Source organism: Ursus maritimus, assembly GCF_017311325.1.
Source record: "Ursus maritimus isolate PB19 chromosome X unlocalized genomic scaffold, ASM1731132v1 scaffold_X1, whole genome shotgun sequence".
NCBI lineage: Eukaryota > Metazoa > Chordata > Mammalia > Carnivora > Ursidae > Ursus > Ursus maritimus.
Genome location: NW_024423319.1, coordinates 118,874,740 through 118,900,366, shown reverse-complemented (window position 1 = coordinate 118,900,366; position 25,627 = coordinate 118,874,740). Strand labels below are relative to the sequence as shown.

The window sequence follows — 25,627 nt, the reverse complement described above, 5'->3', positions numbered from 1 at the left end:
CCTGCAGAATAATTAACCACATCCCACAGAATTGTTGTTCTATTGAGCATATTTTAGGAAAGACTGACCTGGTAGCATTTGAACAGATTTAAGTGGGAGAAGGAGGGCAGCTCCCCTACCGTGATGTTATGAGAGCCCATGTGCTGCTCCTTGGGTGGGTGGAGGGGGTGCCAGAAGGGAATAAGTTTTAATGGAATGTTACCATAATTGAAAATAACTCAAAGAATGAGAATCAGAAATCCTAGAAGCATTACATCAAAAGTGTATTAGTCACCTTTATCTTCAGAACACAAATATGTTCAATATTATGCCCTGCTGTGGAATTTATAATCTAGTTTTCATTACTAATTTGCATTACTTGGACAAGAGTTATAATTTAAAACATCTTCCACAAATGAAATATACTTCCCAGCTGGTTGCTACTCCTGCCTTCTTCCACCTACGGTAATTCAAAATAAGCACCAGCTCATTATAATTATTATTTTATAAATTCCAATAGCATGTAAGTCGAGGAGGCAATGTGTATTTGCTGAGAAGTACATTAGGGCTTGCACGCTGTCCTTGAGCTGTGCCGTCCATGAGGGTAGCCACTGGCCACATGCAGCTACTGAGTACTTGAAACATGGCTAGCCTGAATTGAGAGGTGCAGTAAGTATAAAATCCACACAAGATATGGAAGATTTGGAATGAAAAAGAGAATGTGAAATACCCATTAGTAACTTGTTTATTTATCATGTGCCGAAATGATTTTATTTTTGATGTACTGGATCAGTTGCATATATTATTAAAGTTATTTCTCTGTTTTTTTTATCACATTGCATTTTTTAATGACACTGCTGGAAAATTTAAAATTACCACTAGGGCTGGCATTGAGGCTGGCATTCTATTTCTATTAGATATTGTGACCCTTTGAGGGAGGCTCTGGGCTTCAGTTTCCCCACCAATAGGGGGGGGTGATTGCTCCCAGTTTTAGATCTATGAATTGTAATAAAATTTGTGCATTTCCTCTTTCCCTTTTTTGTTTCTTAAGAAAAACTATGGACTCTGAGAAACAAACTGAGAGCTTCGGAGGGGTGGGGGGTGGGGGAATGGGATAGGCTGGTGATGGGTAGTAAGGAGGGCACGTATTGCATGGTGCACTGGGTGGTATACGCAACTAATGAATCATGGAACTTTACATCAAAAACCAGGGATGAACTGTATGGTGACTAACATAATATAATAAAAAAATATTTTAAAATAAATAAATAAATAAAAGTAAATATTCCATAAAAAGAAAAAGAAAAAAAAGAAAAACAGTCACTTGAATATTTTCCTGGGGAGAACACTGAGCTTGGAGTCAGAAAGTCTGGTTTGAGTCCTGTTTCTGCCACTCCCTGGCCAGGTGACTTTGGGTAAGTTGGTAATTTTTTAGTATCAGTTTCACATGGGAAGAACCCATATTTGAAGTGTTTTAAAGAAAATCCTACCTGAATGTGAAGCTGGCTCTCAGTAGACACATGGTTGTCTCGAAAGTGAGGGTGTTTATTTACAGACACAGAAAACAGTATATGGGAACACTTATTTTAAATGATGGAGGAGCATTTTCCCAGCAGCTCGCAGCCCACAGCCTAAAGTACAGAGGTCCATAAAATGCCTCCCACAATGTCCACATCAGTTATTTTCAATCATTCAGCTGAAGGCTGAAGCGATTAGCACTTAGGTTCCCAGCAGGAAAGGAATCTCAGTAAGACAACAAATATGTACCAGGTGCTATTCAGGAACTGAGAATACAGCTGGAAAACAAAAATTCAGACATGACTCCTTCCTTTCGTGGTGCTTATTTTTCTGCAACTCCAGAACTTCCAGCATCGTACAGATTTGTGCCATAGTGATGAGGAACAAAAGCAGTGAGCACAATAGGTATGCAGGTGTCAAAGTTTCTATAAACACAACAGAAAGTTCCTCTCTGTGAAAGAACTTTTGAGACATTACATGCAAAATGTCTAAGAATTCTGCAATGAGTTTAAGTCCTGTGATGTAAGTAAGTGGCAAGTCAGGGATGGATAAATATAGGATGACTAAGAAGACAAAAGAGGTCAGCCGAGAACAGATACTCGGAGCAATGCTAAAAGCCAAATGAGAGGAAAGTCTAGGGGACCCAAAGCAGAGAGCATACGTAAGGCCTGGGGCAATTTCCGGAACTTAGGCTTTCACGTGGGTGTTTTCAGACCTTGGGCAGCACTGTGCCCAGCATCCAAATTTGCAGGTTCAGCTCAGGAACCAACAGGTCACATCCAAAGCCGCTCACTAGCTGTAACTGGAGAGTCTTCCTTAAATTCTTTATACATTTATACTTTATGTGTTATTAAGCCCCTGGCCGTGTATGTACTGTCACCATTCATGTCACTCAAGGAATCACCCTCAGGTCTATAAAGAATCAAGTTACAATCACTGACTCCTATGTTCTACAGAACACTGGCTCCTGGGACAGCTGTCATCAGACACATGCAGTGTCCTGACCACTTGGAAGGAGAATGGTCCCCAGGCCAGCCCTTTCCCAATCTCATTTCTTCATTCATTTTAGTACATATGCATTCCATGTCCGTGTTATGGGTTGGACTGTGTCTCCCCAGAATTCATATGTTGAAATCCTGACCCCCAGGACCTCAGAATGTGACTCTATTTGGAAATAGGTCCATTTCAGATGTAATTAGTTAAGGGAGGATGAGGCTGTATGAGGGGTGGGGGAGGCTAATCCAATATGACTGGTATATTTATAAAAGGGATATTTGGAGACAGACTCACACACAGGGAGAACACCATGGGAAGACTGGAGCTTTGCCACAAGCCAAGGAACTACCAGATGCTAGGAAAGAGGCCTAGAACAGACTCTTCCCTAGAGCCCTCAGAGGGAGCCTGGCCCTGCCAACACCTTGATCTCACACTTCCGGCCTCCAGGACATGTGCGATGATCAATTTCTGTTGTTTAACGCACCCAGTGTGGGGTGCTCTGTGCAGCAGCCCTTGCCGACTAACACAGCCTGCTGAGTGCCAGGTCTGCTCTGACTGCTGAACCCACCCCACCGGTCCTTGCCTCGCAGAGCTTAGGTACTGGACAGCTGACGTGGGAGTGAAGAAGATGATTTTAGATGATGTCCTTGGTCACACACACTGCATTATAGATTCCTCTTCATTTTACCACTCACAAAACTGTGAGCATGTAAAGACTTAAATCAAACATGAATAGGTGTGGTGCTAGTATGCATTCCACTCCAGGAATGAATGGCCAGTGGGCATTCAGAATCTCCCATTACAGAATCTTATACTTAAAATTCAATCCTACTTCCACTTTTCTTCCTCGATGCACATGGTCACTATCCAGTATGATGCCTTTTAATCAGCAATATTTCTCCTGTATTCCTTCTGTGTAATACAAAGTTATATCTTTGCAGTACAAGTCCATAAAACCTCTCCTAACATATAGCCTACTGAGGCAGGTTGGGAAAAATAATTCTTTTCATTGTCTATCATTGGGCATTTTTTAAGACTTTAACAAGAGTAGAGAATTATATGAATGAAAAGTAAAAGTAGAAAGTTGGGATGATTTATGGGCCACTATGCTGACAGTCCCAAAAGGAATGTACTAAGGTGTATGTTATACAGACTAATAAATGGATAAAAGATATTATCATGAAAGTACAGAATAGATTGCCTGGGTGAAGATGCTTGGGGAGTCTTGTATGGCCTAATCTGAAAACAGAACTTTAAAATGTGTAATATAGTCAATGTCAAACTGAAAAAAAGTTTTTTGATAATACAGTTTAACCATTCATATTTTTCCATCATCTCAAATACTTCTTTATCAGAAAAATAAGTTTTCTGTGTATGTTGATAGATACCACAGCGAGGATAGGTAGGTAGATAGATAGATAGATAGATAGATAGATAGATAGATGTGGAGGGATACACATAGTTGTATCCTAGGAAATAAAGTGCCGAAACCTTCTGGATTATCTCATCAGTTAGGGTTTGTATTTTGCTTTTTCTTAGTTTTTCAGACTGTCTTCCCCAAGTCCTACTGTGCCTCTTTCCTCTGGTAGGGCATTTGCCACTTTGTCAGGACAAGTCCTCATTGTTCTTCATGGTACAGAGCTATCCTAGCACTGCAGGTGTTAGGCATCCTTGGACCCACTGTACCTTGCAACCCTCAGCATTAGGATGACACAAACCCCTCCCTGCACACTTCTGAGCTCTCATCTTGATCAGTGGTTGCTCCCAAGCCAGCCAGCAGGTTTTCCCAGTCTGCCCAGTGCTGTCCTGCTCAGTGTCACAGAACAATCTGGATTGGGTGGCACTGCATAGAAATGCATTGTTTTGGGGGTGCCTAGGTGGCCCAGTCTGTTGAGTGTACAACTCTTGGTTTCAGCTCAGGTCATGATCTCGGGGTTGTGGAATCGAGCTCCATGTCTGGCTCTGCGCTCGGCCCAGAGTGTGCTTGAGATTCTCTCTCTCTCTCTCCCTCTGCCTTTCCCCCAGTTTGTGCTCTTAATTAATTAATTAATTAATTAATCCTTTTTAAAAAATGCGTTGTTCTCCCATCAGCATTGCACCCAAATGCCTGGAATAGTTGCTAGCAACTGGGCCACATTTCCACGTGGCCACTGTCTGGGGGACTGCTAGATCCCCTCCACTGCACCTGGCTTGCTCCCCACTTTAAGGTACCTTTGTGGCCCCCAGCACATCTAGTTTGACACCTAATTCCCAGATTCTGCCTTTAGAGCCGCAGTTGACCACTGATGCCTGGGTCCCCAGAGATGTGATGGACTCCTCTGGGATGAGGCCTGGGCAACAGGACTTTTTAAAGCTCTCTGGGTGATTAGAAAGTACAGCCAGGGCTGAGAACGCTGCTCAAAGTGTGCTCTGTGGATCTGGACAGTCCGAGGGTCCATGGACAGACAGCATCAGCATTCCCCAGGGGCCTATAGGAAATGCAGAGCCTCAGGTCCTGGCTCGAGGAGACTGTAATGAGATCCCCTGGTGATCTGTAAGCATGTTATAACACCACTGATGTAAGCTGGCTTTAATGTCCCATGACTTCAAGCAGCACCTGCATGTGGACGACTCCTAGACAAACCTTCCCTGATACTGTATACTATGTTTATACTACGATTACATAAAAGCGCCATGACTTTCCATACAGGCTTCCTGCCACCTCTGACTGGGGAGCTTTGTTGATAACCTGGAGTCTGCAGGCCTTCTCCATTTCCCACTTTCACTGAAAATGTATCTTGTAGGTTGCTGTTGTTTTCCTTGTAGCTGCCTGAGTTTTCTAGGAGACAATTCAGAACTAAACTGCCACCATGCTCCTACAGAAACAAAAATCACTTTTTTGGACTTTAAAAAAAATAATTGATGATTTATTACCTCTGTTTCCTGTGTTTGTCTCTTTCTGGAACTCCTATTGTTTATATACTGGACATCCTAGAGTGGTCTTTCTAATTTTCTTTCTTTTTTTTTTTTTTTTTAAGGTTTTATTTGCTTATTTGTCAGAGAGAGAGAGAGAGAGAGACAGTGAGAGAGCAGGGGGGGAGGCAGGCAGAGAGGGAAGTAGGCTCCCGCTGAGCAAGGAGCCCGATATGCGACTCAATCTCAGGACCCTGGGACCACAACCTGAGCCGAAGGCAGATGCTTAACCCACTGAGCCACCCAGGTGCCCGTAATTTTCTTATCCTTTCCTGTTCTCCATTTCCTTGTCTTTTTTCTCTACTTTCTGGAGATTTCCTTAATTTCATTTTCGGTAGTAAGCTCTTTCTCTGCTTACCCACATCTCCTTGGCACATACATTTTCATGTCTCCAAGGCTGTCTTCCAACTGCCAACACCTAACAACTGTCGGCCTGGGGACTTTCTATGGCGACAATATTCCACTGGGCTCTTATGAGCATCAAGCTATAAATACCGAGAAATTATTCTGCCTTGGGAACAGCCTCCAACTAATAACTGATTGACTCTTTCCACTCAACATACTTCCTTGGAGATATATCCATGTTGCTGTACCAACAGCCTGTTCCTTTTTATTGCCTAGAACTATTCCATCGTATGGATGGATCACAGTTGGCTTCACCATTAATGGTTAATGGTTAATGGCTTAACCATTAACACCAGACGTTGTTTCCACTTTGGAGCTATTACAAGTAAAGCTGCCATGAATATTCATATATGGATCTATGTGTGAACATAAATTTCATCTGTCTGAGACAAAAACCCGCATGGGCTCTTACTGGGACATGTGGTATTGGCATGTTTCGTGGTGCCTGGTGTTTGAGCTGGAGGGCTTTGGACGTCACCCAAGAGCAATGGAAACTGTTCACAAACTGTGGGGCAGATAGGATGCAATCAGACTATTACTAGATGAAAAGTAACAACCTCATGCAATATGGAAACTAAATTGGACATGAAGAGTTCAAGCAACACTGTAATCATGAGTAGAAGGATAAAGGGCGTAAAGAGAAGAGAGTCAATGGGAACAGACAGGAGACATGGATCCAGGGGGCAAAGTTCTTCGGAATCTTACAGGGTTAATTCCATAGCTGGAAAAGGATACCCTTGTAAAATATGACCCTTTGGACTTCTTCAATCCCCAGGAGGATATTTGAGGAGAAATATAAACAAAGCAAAGCAGAGAAGAAACTTGTGCTTAAATTTATTTTTAATTAATGTGTCCATTTAACATTAAAAACTATTCTTATAAACAAAACGATGGCTTAAATAATAGCTGAGAGAAAAATCTCCACCTCATTTTTTTCCTGTCTGCAGCCTCTGTGTACTGCTTTTAATAAAATAAAACATGATGTGCTTCTGTGGGTAAATCATGATTTTCCCCTAATATATTCTAATTCAAACTATTTTCAGAGAGCCCAATCTGAAAATTGCTCCCATATCTATAAAAAGCACATGTATTTTGAGAAATAAAAGATGAGAAACAAGAAGAAAAAGATACTTTAAAAAAAAATTCTGCAGCCTGTCTGGTTAGAGCTTGAGCCAAGAATCTGATGTCCTGAGAAAATAATTCTTTCCGACAGTTTTAGAAAAGGAAGAACCCAGATAAAAATAAGCCTCTAGCAAATGGAGCCTGGACAAGAATCCATCCCCAAAAAAATCCAATTAAAAATATATATTATCTCACTTGCCTTTCTTATTTTGGGGTACCTTAAAGACAAATTATTATTAAATCCTTTCAAAGAATTGTCCAACTTTATCATAACCCCCTAGCTCTTTGCAGTTTCTTATTGCAGTGGTAAAGTTGGGGGTGGGTAGTGGCTTATTGTGTTTTGTTCTATTTTGTTTCTTCACGACAAATCCTGAGAGGTGGAAAGCAGCCCCACCATTCCGTTTTTCAAATTTGGGTGATCAGGAAAGCCACTTTCAATAAAGAAAAAAACAAAACAAGCAAAACTAACAAGGAAACAGAAAACCTGTGAACATACATTAGCACTCAGTTTTGCAAAGCCAGGGGAATAACACCATGGATGAAATTTGGTGACATCAGACAATTACGAGTAGCCCCAATCTAAGACACTGTGGACCCCCAAATCTGGGTATTGCTTTCCCTGTCTGAATCTTTTTCTCCAACTGCCTCTCTCTGCAGTCTGTTCCTCTGTTCTACTACACAAGGAATGCAGGGTTCTGTTCCAAGGATGACTTTAATGAGATGTTAGGCCAAGCTTCACGGGTAGAGCCACCTCACAACTCAGAAGCCCCTTCTCATGAGGCTGTATCCTGTGCATTTCCTAATACTCCCGAGCAGGCAGTGTGGGGTTTTCTACCATGTTTAAAGACCTCAACATACTCCTTTCAAGGCTCCCAATGGTGGAGAGACTTTATGAAATCAGATACACATCAGAGTCCTCTAACTTGCTTGTAAACCCTAAGTTTCCCAGAACTTCTCCATGTGAACACATTCACCACTGAACCATAAAACACACACAAACGTATTCCGTTTCTAATCACCTGTTTCCTTGAATTACCATTATAGGTGTTAAGGTCCTAACATATGCATAACCTCCAGCCAAGCAAAGGAGAAAAAGGATAATTCCAATCTGAAGGATGATTGCATACATGAAAGCTTTTAAATCTTTATCCATTAAGGAAGAAGTATCTTTAAAACTACTCTTTTGTTCAAAAGCAGAGCACATTCATGGTTTTCAAATTTACTGTATTTGAATTCATCTTTTTGAATCTTCAATCGCCTTTCTCTTTATGTTTAAGCAGATCATGTCCAATACTGGTATTTTACTAACCACATTCTCATACGTTGGTTAAAACATGTGAGTATATGCACCACGGTAGCCAGCCTGCAACATGGCCCCCAATGATGCTCACCAACTAGAATTCCTTCCCTTGCAGAGTCCACTCCCACACTGAACCACAGCTGGCCCTGCACCAAGACAATACAGCACAAATGATAGTGTGTGATGTCCAAGCCTAAGCCATGAGAGGCATCAAAAGCCATAAAAGTCTTTTGCATCACCCACTCTGTGCAATGCCATCCACCATGCTGTGAGGATACTCAGGCACCATGTGAAGAGGCCAGGTAGAAAGGGAGTAACTTGTCAGGCAAGGGAGGGAGCAGCCTTGAAAGTAGACGCCCTCCCTAGTGAAGCCTTCAGATGACTGCAACCCCAGTCAACACCACACTGCATGCTCCTGAGAGAACCACAACCACAACCACTCAGCTGAGCCACTCCCACATTCCCAGTCCATAGAAACCCAAGACAGAAGGAACTATTACCATCGTTTTAAGCCCACTACATTTGGGGGGGGGGGTAATTTGTACAAAGCCATCATAATTTGAACACACACATATATACATAAAGGGCACAGATTACCCAGAAAAGGGACTCAACTCCAATAGGAAAAAAATTTTTCAAGGTGTCAATTCTTCCAGCAGATTATTCGCTGGATCAGATAAAATACTTTTTTAACTGATAGTCTTTAAAATATCAAAAAACAGACATGGATATTTTGTACATCAAATAAATTTTTTCTTCTTAGAGTCCCTGCACCTCTTCCTACAAAGTTCCTTTTTCTGATTATACTCTGATAAAGGGAGTAGAGATGGTCTCTATGGCTCTCCAGAATTTTCCACAAATGTCTACATCGGTTGCCAGCAACCCATGTGAGTTATGAAATTACACGATATATAATCTAATTGACAAAAAATATTAATCAAACTGAGACTATGTTGAGTATGACAATTTTTTTCTACAAAAGCAAGCTTTATAACTTAATTGAGTTTGAGGGAAAATATTGAGATAAAATTTTAAATGGTCTATCAAATATTTGCATTGGAGGAGGGTTAAACTCCTGTTTTCTCTTTACTCTGTGCATGTAACAGACTGAATTTTAAAAGGCACATTATGAATAAGACTATATGGGATATGCCAAGCCCTCTGATTTTTAAGAAACAAATTATTTCTCTCTTTATAGAGTCCTACCAACCAGACTTGCTGTACCTTGCTACATGTTTCTAGTCTTGCTACCTCTATGCCAAGATGAAATTCTTATCACATTAGCCAACGTCTTCTAGCCAAATGTATCAAATTATATTCATGGAATCAAATGTATGAGAGCTCACAGATAAGTGGAATAACTCAGCTCATGAAATTATATGGGCAAATCCAATATTCAGATGGCCTCTAAAGGCCAACACAGCCTGTCATGCACAATAAAATTTAAAACAAAAATTAAGAAGGTTCTCCCACTGTAGCAGGGAGTTTCCCAAGCATGGAAAACTGCCTTCTGTATTCTGGGTAATTACCCAAAATATAAAATGTCTATTTAATAGCCCTTTCTTCAGCCAGATATTTCTCTACCCACAGCCATCACCTTCTCATTCCCAAGTCTACAATCCAATTTTTTAAGGAAATATCACGGGTGAAGGCGGGTAGGGAGGGGGAGAGGAAGAAAATTTAGTCAGTAGCTATCCTACTTCCTGGTGTTTCTGGATTTTATCCTTTACATCATGGGAAAAGAAATGGCACATATTGGCTTTCTGTTTGCCCTTTTTTTTCATGTTTACTGAGCACTTTTTTTAAAGATTTATTTATTTGAGAGAGAAAGAAAGAGAGCAGGAGAAGCAGGAGCAGACGGAGAGGGAGAGAGAATCCCAAGCAGACTGTGCTGAGCCCAGCACGGGGCCCAATCTCATGACCCTGAGAACACTACCTGAGTTGAAACCAAGAGTTGGACGCTTAACCAAAAGTGTCACCCCAGCACCCCTACTGAACATTTTCTCCGACGATTGCCGATCTAAGCATTCAACTATTCAGTTAGTATTACTCATTAACTCCCCAGTAACCATGTGGGTCACCCCGCCTTTCACAATGAGAAAACAGAGTCTGAGAGAGAGTACAGAAAGTGTGCCCTGGCTCACAGGTAGTCTGAGGCAGGACAGGTTTACAAAGCCGTGAAGTCTGAGACCAGAGCCTATATACCTTTAAACACTACTCTATATCCATGGTCATTAATGAATAAAACCAGCCACCGAAGTCATCTCTTCTCAGTGGCTTTATAAGAAGCTATTTTATCATCTGCTCTGTGGGGTGGAACAGAGAAGAAACTCGCAAGAAACCTGGGAATCCCCTGCACAGGTGTTGTAAACCTTACACAGAGTCCCTCAGATATTCCAGAAACCTATCAAAGATGGCAGTGACACCGCTACATGGGGTTAATATACAAAGAAGCACAACGAAAGGGGTTCTTCTTGACCTACAAGACTGTAATTGAAAACCCAACTACTTGTCTCATTCAACTACTGCAAGAGATTCCCAAAGCAGAGTGCCTTTTAAGGAAATGTGTGTAGTCACAGATTTGGACTGATGGACTGGTGTCAAGTCAAGCATCAGCAAGACAGGCTTAGTGGTTTTAGTCCTATGTGTTCCAGCATTAAATATTACACTGTGCATGATCTTGACCAGTTTCCAGATGAAAGACACACTGTGGCCAATTCAAAATTAGAATCAATTCCTAAAATATACCTCAACTCATGGAAATTGGTAGCAAGTATATAACTAGGGAAAACTCAGAAATTCGTACATTGGAAAAGTGAGTTTGCTTTGCTAATGGCAAGCTGTCTGCTGGAAACTCGTATGGTTGTGGAAGAGCAAACAATAAGTTCATTTCCTTTTGTCCTAGGGACTCAGCAATTCATTACTAGAAAGATTTATAAAAACTCACAGAGAAAGGAATTCTAATGAATGTAAGGAGTTGATGTGGTTGCGGAGGAATTATCAAATCATCAACCTGCTCTATGGATGAGGCAATTTGAGTGAGATCAATACACCTGAGCATAAAATAGACAAATCCTGAACTGCTTGCCAAGGTAAAGTGCCCTTAGGTGAATAACAATAATGATGATGATAACATTATTAAAAATATCATCTGGGGTTTATGTCCATTCCTTGAAAAAAATTACTTCCTGAGAAATCGTCACTGGGTAATATTTAACTCTAATAGAGCATTACAGTAGACTTTTGACCTGTCTGGGTTTTTTTCCCAAGATGTCCAGTCCAGTATGCAAAAATTTAATTTGGAATCTTAAAGACAAAAGGTATCATTGAGTCTTTAAAGAGGGTTAATGCAGTTATCTCCATTTTAAAATGATGGATCTGAAAGTCAGACAAGTTGCCTGCTTTACCCAAGGCTCTACCTTCATTGTGTTCGTGTGTTTGTCGATTCACACGGTGTTACCCAGCCGGTACATGTTGCATCACTGTTAGTCAATGGCAAAGCTAACATTAGATTCAGATCTTCTGACTTCAAGTCAAAGATGTAGAGAAAAAACAAAAGCGTACCTACGTCCACTAGAGCGGGTAACCAATGGAGACAGTCTTCATCCCTGATAGCGATGTCTACAGCCAAAGCACCGTCACCATGGCTGCCATCACGGAGGCCTAATTTATTCCAACAGCCATGGGGAAGTCCAGTAATTTCAAAAACACTTAGGAGTGAGTGCTAGAAAGGTAAAAGCTATGCCTCATTTTCTTCAAACTGATAGCAGGTGGCATAGGAATCAGTTACTGAGACCAGGATATGTGCTCAGTGAAGATTGCTTGAATGAGCCAAGAAAGTTGTGTTAGAAGGTTTCTGTTGCAGTTGTATTCATTCTGTATGCCCTCTCCTCATCCTTTTTGAGAATGACCTTAGGAAACAGAGTGCAGAAATGAGACTAATATTGGCAAAAGCAGAGGTAAAAATGGCCAATATGCAGAGATGGACAACTGTCCAACACAGGCGCACAAGTACTCTTGTAGAAATGCAGCCGTATTGGTGGAATTAGGGACATCAAGAGATGAGAAGCCGAAGGCTGACGGAGAAGGAGGCACACACTACTGCCATAATCACAGACATTGCTGACCTCCGCACATTAGGGCCCTCACAGACTAAAATTTAAAGTTAGACCAACACAGGCACGCAGACCACAGATTCTAAAGAAAACAACTCGTTCCAGCTGGGACTCAGACCATCACTACTCATTACTGGCATCCATATTAAAAACAAATAGGAAGAAATGAGACTTAAAAATAGCGCTCACGATAATTCAGCAGCACACTGAATACATGCAATGTTGATGCTCTTCATGAACAGAAGTCATACCTTCGTTTATCACCAGCTGGTTTCCTTAGCATCCCTTCTCTGCATGTCTGTGTGGGTCTAACTCTTTCAATTGCTAAGCTCCTAATGTGTAGAGATCAGCAATACCTATGAATGGAAACACGTGTTGGGAGTAAAGAAATATAACAAGTGGATGGGAGAATTAAATTAGACATCTTGGGTATTAAAAAAAAAAAAAAGTCATTGAAATTCAAAGACCAAAACTGCTCTCAGCGGAACACAGCCAAGAAAAGAAATTGCAGTTGGACGTTTGCATCAAGGGATGTACCAGAACAAGGAAGCAAAGAGTTAAAAACTAGTTTAAGCAAAGAGTATCAAGAGGGTCCAACACATATCAAACTGGAATTCTAACAGAAGGAAAAGGAAATGAAAAAGTGAAGAAAGTCTTTCACAGCCCAGATCATTCCTGAATCATCCTGGAAACCTTGCATAGCCTCACAAATTTCTTAAAGGGAATCCATGGGAATTTTTAAATGTGGGCTTCCATGTTTCTCTGCTCTTTTCTTAAAGGAATAACCTCTATAGACTTCGCAAAGGTTTCTTCACCTATGGTCTCACTTAATCCTCTCAACAGCCTTGTGACATGACTATCATTCAACTCATTTCTCATATGAGAAAACTAAAACTCACAGGGAAATATAGAAACTTTCCCACAATCCCACAGCTAGAAAAGAAAAGAGCCAGGGTGAGTACAATGGCGTTAAAATGTGTCCACAAATTTTTTTTTATATTTCTCTCTTCAAAAGGTGGAGCCCAATTTCCCTTCCCTTGAGTGTATGATTTGCTTCCAACAAATAGAGTAAGTGTGAAATGAACATATGTGATTTTCAAGACAAAGTCATAGGAGGCAATATGGCATCCATCTTGCTCTCTCTTGGATCACTCACTCTGAGGGAAGGCAACTGCCATGTTGTGAAGATACTCCAGCAGCCTATTAAACAAGTTCACTTGATGAGGAAGAGGCTCTCTGCGAAAATGCAGAAAAAAAAATATTCACCATCTACCAAAAGCCATGTGAGTGAGCCCCCTTCCAGCCTCAATGAAGGCTCTGGATAACGTCACCCAGGGTTGAAATCTTCACTGCAGCCTCAAGAGACACCTTGAGTCAGAACCACCCAGCTAAGTTGCTCCCAAATTCCTACTCCCAGAAACTATGAGATAATAAAAACTTCTTTTAAGCTACTAGGGAGTGTTCTGTAGCCATGGATATAACTGGATACACCAGGAAATACACCCACAGGTCTTGACCCCAAAGCCTGTGCCCTTTTACTTCACACTACTATTTTTTCTAGGAGTTCCTGTGCAAAATCAAAATATTTTGGCCCACTCAATTTACATTTCCCTGTCCCTTCAATCTTTGCCAATTATGTCCCCTTTTACTGTGCCTATATTCTTAAAACATTTCCCTGTCCCTTCAATCTTTGCCAATTATGTCCCCTTTTACTGTGCCTATATTCTTAAAACACCAGTCTCCCCTTTTGGACAATAAGGGCCACAAAAACAGGAGAGGGACCAGTTTTGGTCACCAGTGCATCCCCAGGACCAAATTTAGTGTCCAGTGACTAGTAAGCACTCAATAAACATTTTTGGATGAATAAATATCCAAAGCACATACGATACAACCAATCTGCCAGTGGAACTTTATTCTCATTTTATCTTGAACCAAAGGTAAATACATTCTATATCCAAGAAGGAAGAGGGCATTCTGCTGGAGTTACCATTTTTATTGATCCGAGCTCCCCGTCAGAAGTGTGTTTTATTCTGATAAAGGAAATACTTTGAAGAACAGGATATAGTACTGTTTTTCAACGACATCCAAAAATCCCCAGGGCATGTAAAAATAAGAATATTTTCCTAATCAAAAGCGTCTTGTTCAATCCTCCATGAGTTCTTTCACTTCCTTTCCAGACCGACTGGAGGTTTCGGGCAACAGGCCCTCAGACAGGAGTGGCCGGGCCTGCCGCTGACCTCATCCCACCCCCAGCTGCAGAGGGGGGCGGGAAGCACTGGTTACAGACAACATTTTTATGGGCAAGTAAGTTATGTGTTCGCACATGAACAGTAAATCAACATGTAGTACTAAGTTGCAATGGCTTTTGATTTTGTGGGAAATGTCTAACCACCCAGATTTTATTTCGCAGCCAGGAAAAAAAAATAATAATAATAATGTGTGAGGGGAACAAAATGCAGGAAACATCTATCGGACATGACTGAAATAAGAAATCCAAGGAACAAATAATGGTGCTAACAGCAATGCAGCTTGGATCAAAGACCAGACATTTTTATAGTAACCACTAAGACAGGATGCAACATCACATGTACATTTTTAATCCAGTCCTCGCCCCTTTCTTCAGCGTTTTATCATCTCAACCACCGCTGCTCACTAGATCTTTCTGCAATGAGGGAAATGTTCTCTGCTATCTAACACAGGACCCACTAGGCATGTGTGGTTGCCGAGCACTAGAAACATGGCTAGCCAGCAGGACTGAGAACTGAGTTTTTAATTTCATTTTAATTACTAATTTAGTATTTATTATTACAGTAACTTTGATTCGTTTAAATTTAAATAGCCACATGTGTCTAGAAGCTATGGTATCGAGCAGCACGGTACCAGAACTATTTCCCACAGAGTCTTGAAATATGGGTGCTCTCAGGCTACCAGAGGAACTTAGGTTAAGACAGGCGGAACAGCGTTACACTTCGCCAAAAACAGCAAGAAACTCAAAACTCAAAAAACTCAAGCTATTTTTAAAAACTGCCAGGGAACCCTACTGTTCCACTATTTTCTGGAGTTTCTTATGATCGGCTCCCAACGTGAGATGTGAGAGAAGAAAGAGCAAAGAAGAAAGCCCACCCAAGTTCTGCAACCGAAGCTCCCGTCCCAACAGAGAAAGAGGGTTCGTTCCATTCTATACTAGAGACCACCAGCACACACCTTCGGGGTGAAATGGGGCAGCAAAGTGAAGCAAAATGCTGCCTAGAATAGAGATCATTTTTAATTCACAAAGGCCGTCTAGCTGGAAGGCAACAAAGCCCTCAGAGGGTGAGATTGCCTGAATGAGATGCCCGGTGGGCATACTGGCCCTCTCTCATCGTTTCCTTCTGTTTGGGGAGCAAGTCCAAACTCCGTAACCTGTTGAGGAAGCAGCAGCCAGCCCCTGTCCCAGCCTTCCTCCCATTACGTACAGACCTAATTTCTCACTGTCCCCCAAGTACAGATCTGACTGTTGCCTACTGGCAATTCCGTGTCGGTGGTGACGTGCTCTTCTCACGCTTTGTGCATGGCTCCCAGCCTACACACCCATCGAACCGTCCAGCGCCAAGCTATTGAGCAACTTGAACTTCAACCCCTGCTGGCAGGACTGTGAACTGACACAACCTCTCAGGAAAACTGTTACTAGGGATCTACTAAACTGAGCATTCCCACTCCTGAGTAAATACATACCCAACGTGTACATATTTTCACCAAAAGACATGGACTTTGATACTCGTAGAAACATTACGCAAAAGCACCCTGAAACTGGAAATCCCACAAATCTCAAAAACAATGCAGTGGGTAAACTCGGTATATTTATATGGTGGAGTACTACACAGCAATGAAAACTGATGATATGCACCCCCACATAGCAGCAGTCATGGGTAGGACATCAGGATGGGCTAAAGCAGCTAGACACAAAAGAGCTTCGTTCTTTTTTTTTTTTTTAAGATTTTATTTATTTATCTGACAGAGAACAGAGAGAGAGACAGCCAGCAAGAGAGGGAACGCAAGCAGGGGGAGTGGGAGAGGAAGAAGCAGGCTCCCAGCAGAGGAGCCCGATGTGGGGCTCGATCCCAGAACGCCGGGATCACGCCCTGAGCCGAAGGCAGACGCTTAACGACTGAGCCACCCAAAAGAGCTTCATTCTATCACCACGTCAGATAGATGCTTCCTGCATTTAGCATCATTCAATGTATAGAAAGTACAGAAATGAGCCAATTAGATCAAGCTGTTCAGAAAGGTAGAGGCGGTCATGACTGAGGGGATGGGGGAGGGAAGAGGGAACTCCAGAGTGCTGAGAGTGTTCTTTCCTTGATCTGAGTGTTAATCTGATGGGTGTGCTCGGTTGTAAAAAGTCAATAAGCTGTCCACTGAAGACACATACATACACTTTTCTGGATGTATTCTTCAATAATTTTTTTAAAAAGCTCTATCCATCCTCAAAGTACAACTCAAAACTCACCACTTCCATGAACCATGAAAATATCCTACAGCAATCTTTCATTTTCTCATCATCAAAAAAAAAAAAAAAACCCTCATATTATTTCAGGCACATACATTTCAGTGTATCAATCAGAATGTAAACACTGTACTTTTTTTAAACCTCCCCTCGGTGTTTGGCACAGTACTGGTCACAAAATATGTATTTCATGAACTCTTGTAAACCAAGCACATCTTTTCTGCTATTATTTAAAATTGCCTAAGTGGCAAAGACAGGTATTATCTCATACTTTCTGTGAATTTTCAAACAGCTGAGTTCAGTTAAGCACACATTTCCTTGCACATATAAAAATGGAAAACATTGCAACAAAAAAGACTCTGGAATTTTCCATCCACGCAGCTGTTGCTACACAGCGTCTGTGGTGTAACCTTCTCTTAATGGAACTCACTCCCACAATCCCACACAAGAGAAATGATTTCAATCCACTGCAGTGCCATCACCGTACTGGGCAAAGGCATCAGAAGTAATCAAGGAAGGAAGAAAAGACTCCCCAAAAAGGTGATGAAAAGCATGAAAACTATTACAACGTACTAGATCCAGAATTTGAAAATTCATGGTAAATCCTATTTTTTTCGAGTTTCCAAATGACAGTTGACTAATTAGTATGCTGATTCTGTCACTCATAAACTACGAGAACAGAGGACAAGAAAAGTAGGAATCCAGAGACGAGTCGTAAATTACAGCAGTCGTGTCTGGGCGCCCTGCAAGTGCATAGTGGGAAGGATTCTCGAGGACAAACACTGCCAATTCAGATTAATCAAGGCGGAACTCTTCCCTTCACGGCTAGTTCCTCACTTCTCCTTTCCTTCCAACCAAATGCTTGCCACATACAAAGAGGCTGGCCTTTTGAAATGTTCTTTTCGCTTGGTTTCATCAGCCGTGCAGAAGGAGGGGAAAAGTAATCTCCGATTTGCAGAAATGAGAGAAAGACAGGAGATTACGGATTTCCTTAGAACTTTCACCTCTGCTCTAAATAAACAGTTGCAAATAATCTCCCCATTCCTGTAGTTTCGTGGGGAAGTTTGGTGCCCTTTGGAGAAGGGTAGTGTGACATATTTAGACACCCAGAGGGAAAGCAGAACAGAACATCCAGCAAGTACCTTCTTTAAAAAGACTCTTATCAGGCTTCCACAGAGTCCCAAGTGCTAGATAACAAACACAGAATCCACAAAATCCAAGAACAGTCCAGCTAAAGCTGTTTGGGGCACTGTGTGTTAGGTGACCTATGACTTTTCACTTGGTAGCAGCTACAAAATTCTTTCTTCTTGGATTAGAGAACTTTCCAGAAATAGTCAAATTCATCATCTCAGTTCTAAGGAGTGAACTAAAAGCAAAAACTTAGTGACACAGATGCCCCCTCCCTCTTCCAGATCACCTCTCTGTACCTCTGTCTCTCTCTGTCTCTGTCTACAGTCGTCCTCTCCCTCTCCACATCAGACCCTTACTAGTTCAGGCAACCCCATAAATATGACTCTTTGGACCCCGGGGGAGAGAGACTGACTCTGCCCAATGCTTCACGCCACACGGGACCCTCTCCCTTCTCCAGCAGTGTTCGTCTATTGTTCAACAAGCTCTCCGGGTCTTGGACCAGATCCTTCTCTTTAAACAAATGCCCAATCCCACTCAACTCTAAATCTCCTTTCAGCCCAGCAGCTTCTCTACTAGGTATCCACCAAGAAAACTGAAAGCAGACGTCCACACAAAAACTCGTACACAGATGTTCAAAGCAGCACGTTCATAACAGCCAGAACGCGGACACAAACCAAATGCCCATCAACTGATCAATAGATAAATAAAACGTGGCCTGTCCATGCAATGGCACATTATTCACCCATAAAAAGGAATGAAGTACCGATTCATGTGGCTGCACGGATGAAACACTATGCTAAAGGAAAGGTGGGAAACACAAAAGTCATATATTGTATGATTCCATTTCTACGAATTATTCTGAGTAGGCAAATCTAGAGACAGAAAGTATCTTCATGGTTGCCATCATTGGCTTATTTTATCTGCCTCTCCCAACCAGACGCTAGTGTTTTGAGGGCGAAGGCTGTTCATTTCCTTGAACCGTCAGCCAGAGAAAGCACTCAATAAGCACATGTCAAATGAACATCTGGACGAGAGACTTTGTTCAACATATTTCGAGCAAAGAGTAGCAAAGGTACATGACTGAGCTGTGAATCCTTAGAGCATCGCAAACGTGAATTCTCTCTTGGACTGAATCACCAGGCATTCCCTTGAAGCTCCCATTCATCAGGCTTAGAACTGCCCTGAGAGTTACATTTATGGACGTGCTTGCCCCACAAAGCTGGGGACTTGATGGTCAGTGCATTCTGCTGCGTTTACAATGGAAGCAGGTCCTGGGACTCTGCACATCTTCCGTGCCGCATTTGTTGAGAAGACATCAAAGCAATTTGGATGCGAAAGCAGCGAAGTGACTGCTTAGGCGGCAGGTGGCTCAGGGGAAGGTGGCACTGCAGGCATATCTCGGGCTCCCTTCTGTCACCCCTGCATTGCTGCAGGGAGCAGGAAGAGTTACAGTCGATCCAGCCTGCACTGACCATGCATCCTTGCACACCTGGGAAGCCCACACCAGGCGGCCAAAATACCCCCCTTCCCAAAAAGGTGCCACAGCACCTTCAATTAATCCACAAGGCATCAGCTGCCCTTCGGTTAAGACATCTTTTTTTCCCTAAATACTCATTTCCAAACGCTTGCTTTGCTGCTACTGATTCCACATGGAGCCATTAGTCGTGCACATTAATTGCGTCTCTCTACCCTTATCTCCAACTGCTCCTCCCACCCCACCCGTTCACCCACCAGCCACATCTGCCCATTTGCTAGTCAAACCAACACAGTCCTATCTAGGGCTGTGCCCTTGGCAGTTCTCTCTGCCCAGAACTTTCTCCCTCCCTTGAACCACAGAGCCAACACCCTCCCTTCATTCAGATCCTTGTTCAAATGTTGCCTTCTTGGGAAGACTTTCTTTGGCCATCTCTGTTTCCAGAGAGCTAAGTAGAAGTGTCAAATCCTGAACTATAGCATAAATGTCTGGATCGGGTGTTTCTGTAATTTTGTAATTCCCTGAGTGTTACAGAGTGGGCATCAATTGCAGCTCATTAAGTTACAAATACTAGAAATTCCTTCTCCACCCAACTTGCACACTCAAGGAAATTCACCAGAGTGGCTGGGCCTAAGGTTAGTGAAAAGAAAGAGTTGAATCTGGGCTCAAAAAGTCCATGTGACCAGGACTGGGTTTTTGTCTCCACTTCTCAGTGCTGCCCAGGCAGCCTGAGTTTCGCTTCCACACCAAGTCTCCATATCTGTCATGGGCCCCAATGAGTGTCAGCCATTCAAGGTGCTTCCTCATTCGAGTCCAGTGAGCAAAGACTCTATTCTGGCAGCACCCAAGGACAAGTGGAGCTTTTCTCTCCCAGAAGCCCTTGCAGCCCATTGGCTCTGCCATATGTGAATCCAGGGAGGCATCTTTGGAACCAGCAGGGAAGAAAGGAGCTTCAACTGGGATACAGCCCACCCACACATCTGATACACAAATGGTGGGGGGCTAAATTCCTCAAGAGGAAATCAGGGTTCTATAGAGCAGACAAGTGCCCAATCACTGCTGGAAAGACCAACCACAAATGTCCAATATATTGTGTATACGTAATGACTTATGATGTTAAAAACCTAAAGTCAATTTAAATATACAGTAAATGTTTACTTCTCTAAAACCATTTCTTACCTCAAGTTGTAGCTTCCTCAATTTTTAAGGGCAATGGAAAATTTTTTATATCTTGATTGTGGTGATTGTTACGTGACTGTTTAAACTGGTAAAATTCATAAAACTGTAGCCAAGTCTACAGACTTTATGTAAAGGGCGAGATAGGCAATATTTTTGACTTTGCAGATCAAAGTCTGCCATTGTAGCAAGCAAGCAGCTACAGGCAATATGTAAATGAAGAGGAGAGGCTGTGTGCCAATAACACTTTATTTACAAAAACAAGCAGTGGGCCAAATTGGACCCAGGGCTGTATGTAGTTTGAAGACTTCTGAACTCCACATTTGCAAAAGAGTGAATTTCACCATATATACATTATACCTCAATAAACAAAAGGAAAAAAAGAAAGAAAAGGTAAAGCAGAAAAAAATACACTCCAGAAAAAAATGTTGGTTTTTTCCAACGTATTTGAAGTGAAGACTTTATCAAGAGACTGGCTGGAGTTATTTTATTGTTTGTAAGAGGGACTGCTGACAGTAATTGCGCAACAGATGAGCCAGAAAGTTTACAGAAAGTTAAACAGGGAATTTTAAACTTGACTCTTGAAGATTATTCTATCAACTCACTTGGAAAATCCACCTAGAAGTCAAGTACCTTCCGTCTGTCCTTGACAAAGACACCTGCAGCTGGGTGAGCCCCCTGTCAACATGCTAAACTGACTTGTTTTGGTGTGGTTTGGTTTGGTTCAGTGGGAATACTTTAAGACTTAGCCTCTTGCACTTGTGGTTTTGTACTGTTTGCTTCTTTTATGCCAAAGCAATCTTTATCGGACACAGATTGTAGATAAGAGCCAGTCATTTCTCCCCCTCTCTACACAATGGCACAAACAAAGCATTTCTGAGGCTGTAAGCCCACCAGCATAGAAAGAGAAATCAAACTACTGGGAACCAGAAAGTGAACACTCTCGGGAAAAAAATACACTTTAAGCAGGGGAGTTCAAAATCAGCACTCATCAGCTGGCATTCAAACACCCAAACTTGATGTAGGCAAAGTGATGTGAGGGTGTTACTGTACGTGCAGAAATGCAGGTTGTATAAAAGACAGGCAATCAGCCTCTAGCATCTGGATTTTTTCAAGATGTAGAAAAAAGAAGTCAAAGTGTTCGTCTCCTCTTGCAGTAGAAGAGATAGGCTTTTAAATCAAAGGTAGCTCACACGAGGATCAGCCAGAATTTTTCATGAAGATGGCCCTTACCACACATGAATGTCAGTCCTTCAGGGGACGTGTATTAAGGGGCCGATGCTGTGAGGCATGGCTCCAGAAGGACAGATGAGACATGAGCGGCCCTTAACATTGAGCACCCAACTAAGAAGACAGTTGCACACGAATATTTAAGAAAATGTGTTGGGTTACCATAGAGTCTCTAACTACTTAAACAACGCCAGGCAAATTTAATTTATAAGAGCTGAGGTTAAATGTGAAAGCAATATCGTTTCTCTTTGAAGCAACACAACTAAGAAAATACGATCACTGTCTTCCTCGCACCACCTACGGAGGTGGCAACCGTCTCCCACTCGGCATCATGGCCGCCCTCAGACCTCGGGTGAAGCCCCAGATCGTTAGAGGATCATCAAGTTCATCGGACACCAGTCAGACTGATGTGTTAAAATTAAGCACAACTGGCGGAAACCCAGAGGCGGTGACATTAGGGTGTGCGGAAGAGTCAAGGGCCAGATCTTGATGCCCAACACTGGTTACGGGAGCGACAAGAAAGCAAAGCACACGCTGCCCGCTGGCTTCTGGACGTTCCTAGTCCACAGCAAGGAGCTTGCAGTGCTGCTGAGTGCAACACATCCCACTGTGCAGAGATTGCTCACCATGCCTCCTCCAAGAACCACCAAGCCACTGTGGAAAGAGCAGCCCCGCTGGCCATATGAGTGCCCAGTCCCAATGACGCGCTGCACAGCAAAGAAAATGAATGGACAGACAGCTTGTGTACATGTGGTAATCAAACCATAGAACTACAAAAAAAGAAAATCTGATCAAAAGAGTCATACAAAAGAGAAAAAAAAAAACAGACAAATTCATTTTCTTCTTCTCCTAAGTCCTGTACAGATATGGCTATAGAATTTTCTCTCTTTTAAAAACAAATGCCGGGGCGCCTGGGTGGCTCAGTTGATGAAGCGTCTGCCTTCGGCTCAGGTCATGATCCCGGGGTCCTGAGATCGAGCCCCAGGTCGATTCGGGCTCCCTGCTCAACAGAGAGTCTGCTTCTCCCTCTCCTTCTGCCCCTCCCCCTGCTCATGCTCTCTCTCTCTCTCAAATAAATAAAATCCTTTTGAAAAATGCCAATACAAGACAATGCTTATTTTTACTCATTTTTGGTGTGATTGTTTTGTTTTTGTTAAATAATGTCGGATTAATATTACAAAAAGGAATTAGGAGCAAAATAAAGTTAGAAGGGACCATCAGAGTTAATGTTAGTAACAATCCTGGTCTCAGTAGCCATCAGAACATTTTACAGACAGAATTGTGATACGGTTAGAACAACCAAGCCAGGAAGATAAGTTAAAAACATAAACTCATTTTTTCCATTGAGTCATTTCCTACAATCAGACATAAATATCCCCAACACTCTTTGCCCTGGACATAAAATGGATAAGTGGAGAACAGCTCCTCCAATTGATTACATTCACTGCAAGTTAATGTGGGGACGTGAGACCTTATATAAGGAGTTCTTAAACTGTACAGACACCTCAGAAGGATCACCAAGGAACCCTGCAGATCAAGGATCAATGCATGTCCCCAGGCAGCACCCCCCAGAGGGTCTGATTCGGGAGACAAACACAGGGCAGGAGTTTACGCAGTCATTCCAGGGACTGTGTCCGATTCCTCCTGTAGCCAGGAGGGAAGCTCGAACTGTGGGAGCGGTCATCTGCTCTGTAACCAATCCTCCAGGCGACACTTAACCCACAGGTTCCCAAACCTTGCCACCATGGACTCTTCTGGGCTCCCGCCAAGAATAATTGGTGACGGACCAAGGGGACCGTGCTGGATGCTGTCTAGTCCGTTTGCAATCATTCAACGAGCCAGTCAAACTGTCTAAGAGAAGAGGATGCATTTGTAGTTAAATGTCATCAATTCCATCCTTGCTTTTCCATTAACTGTGTCACTAAGATGTTTATTTCCTTAACATGACAGCTAATCCTATGTCTCTGAAGCTACCAGTTTTCCCACATCAGCACAATAACTCTATCAGTGTTCCTTCTTCTTTGCAAAACAGAATCGCACACCATCAACGTGAGGCATTTGTAAAACCCCTATCGCTGTCTTGACAAGTAAAGGAACCTCAGACCCAAATGCCTGGAAGGAATTTAGTTATGTGATTATGATTGCAAAACTATATGATTTGTTGAGTCTTTGTATGCAAAAAATCTATTTTTCAGATAGCCATTAATTGGATGTGGGTCATTGGATTTTGCAGCCATTACACTATGTCTTTATTGCTTATCTCTAAGTAAAAGACACTGGTGTGCCTCAATGACCCGCCTGAATGAATAGGAGGTTTGGCAATTGTCTAATCCAGGGGTTGGCAAATTATGGCCTGCCACCTGTTTTTGTAAAAAAAAAAAAAAAAAAAAAAAAAACCCGCAAGTAATGAATCGTGGAACTTTACATCAAAAACTAGGGATGTACTGTATGGTAACTAATATAATATAATAAAAAAATATTATTATTTTAAAAAATCGTCTTATTGGCACACACACATGCCCATTCATCCATTCATTTAGATAGTGTCTATGGCCCACTTTCCAGCAACAACAGCAAAGTAGTTGCCACAGAGACCATATGGCCTTCAAACCTAAAATATTTACAATCTGGCCCTTTTCCAGAAAAGTTTGCCAACTCTTGATCTTGTCATTTGAGACCACCAAAGTTAGAACTCAGCCACGAAAGGGCCAGATAGATGAAAATGCAAGGTGTTGACAATGGCACCATACAAACATAGACTAATGTGGAGGGAATTGCAATGCATGGAAGCAATAGAAGAAATCACAGAGAAAAGATCTGTAGATTTTACTGTATTTAACTTAAATGTTTTTTAATTTAAAATGAAAAGGAAGGAGCGCCTGAGTGGCTCAGTGGGTTAAGTGTCTCCCTTCGGCTCAGGTCATGATCCCTCCTGTGCTTGCTCTCGCTATCTTTCTCTCTCTCAAATAAATAAATAAAATATTTTTAAAAAATTTTTTAAATAAAATGAAAAGGAAAAACATTGCAAAAAAGACTACAAAGAGGTTAATGTGCTCAGTATCTCAAGAAGTCTCACAAATTTGTAGAAAAACTCAATAGAAGAAACATAAAAGGAATGGATACATATTGCCACTTACAGAACAGGAAGTATACAAAACTGATAAAGACGTAAAAATGTTCAACCCAAGTAGTCATCAGAGAAAACTCAAAGTACAATGAAGTATCATTTCGAATTGGCAAAAACGGAGTGAAGCGCGGAGTAGTATCAAATCTTACTAAAGATATGGAGATGAGGTACCCTTGTGCTCCAACTACGCAAGGACATTCTGAAGGTCAGCTGGCAACATCTATTGAAATTTTAAATACAATGACTTTTGACCCCACAATTAAAATTCTTGATGTTCACCCTAGCGAAATGCCTGTCCATGTTCCCAAGACAGACACGTTCCCATGTCGGACAAAGTCTGGAGGAAGAGGCACACCACAGTATCTGAGCAGTGATCATAGAGCTTGAAGCAGAAGTGAATGTACCAACATTGAGAGCGGTCCAAGGTTATCACCATCCCAAAAGAAGTGGTTTGCAAACCAACATATCCATGAAAATACCATGGAGTTTTGGGTTTTTTTTTAATCCTATCTTCAGGGGCACCTGGGTGGCTCAGTTGGTTAAGCGGCCAATTCTTGGTTTCAGCTGAGGTCATGATCTCAAGGTCGTGAGACCAAGCCCCGCGTCAGACTCTGAG

The 25,627-nt window shown here is 42.1% G+C and overlaps 1 long non-coding RNA gene across 1 annotated transcript in view; it reads right to left on the bottom strand.

Moving 5' to 3' along the window:
- The window catches only part of LOC103666322, a 457,349-nt gene that overhangs the window by 417,060 nt on the left and 14,662 nt on the right, over nucleotides 1–25,627 (bottom strand). The gene's annotated exons all lie outside the window — the stretch shown is intronic.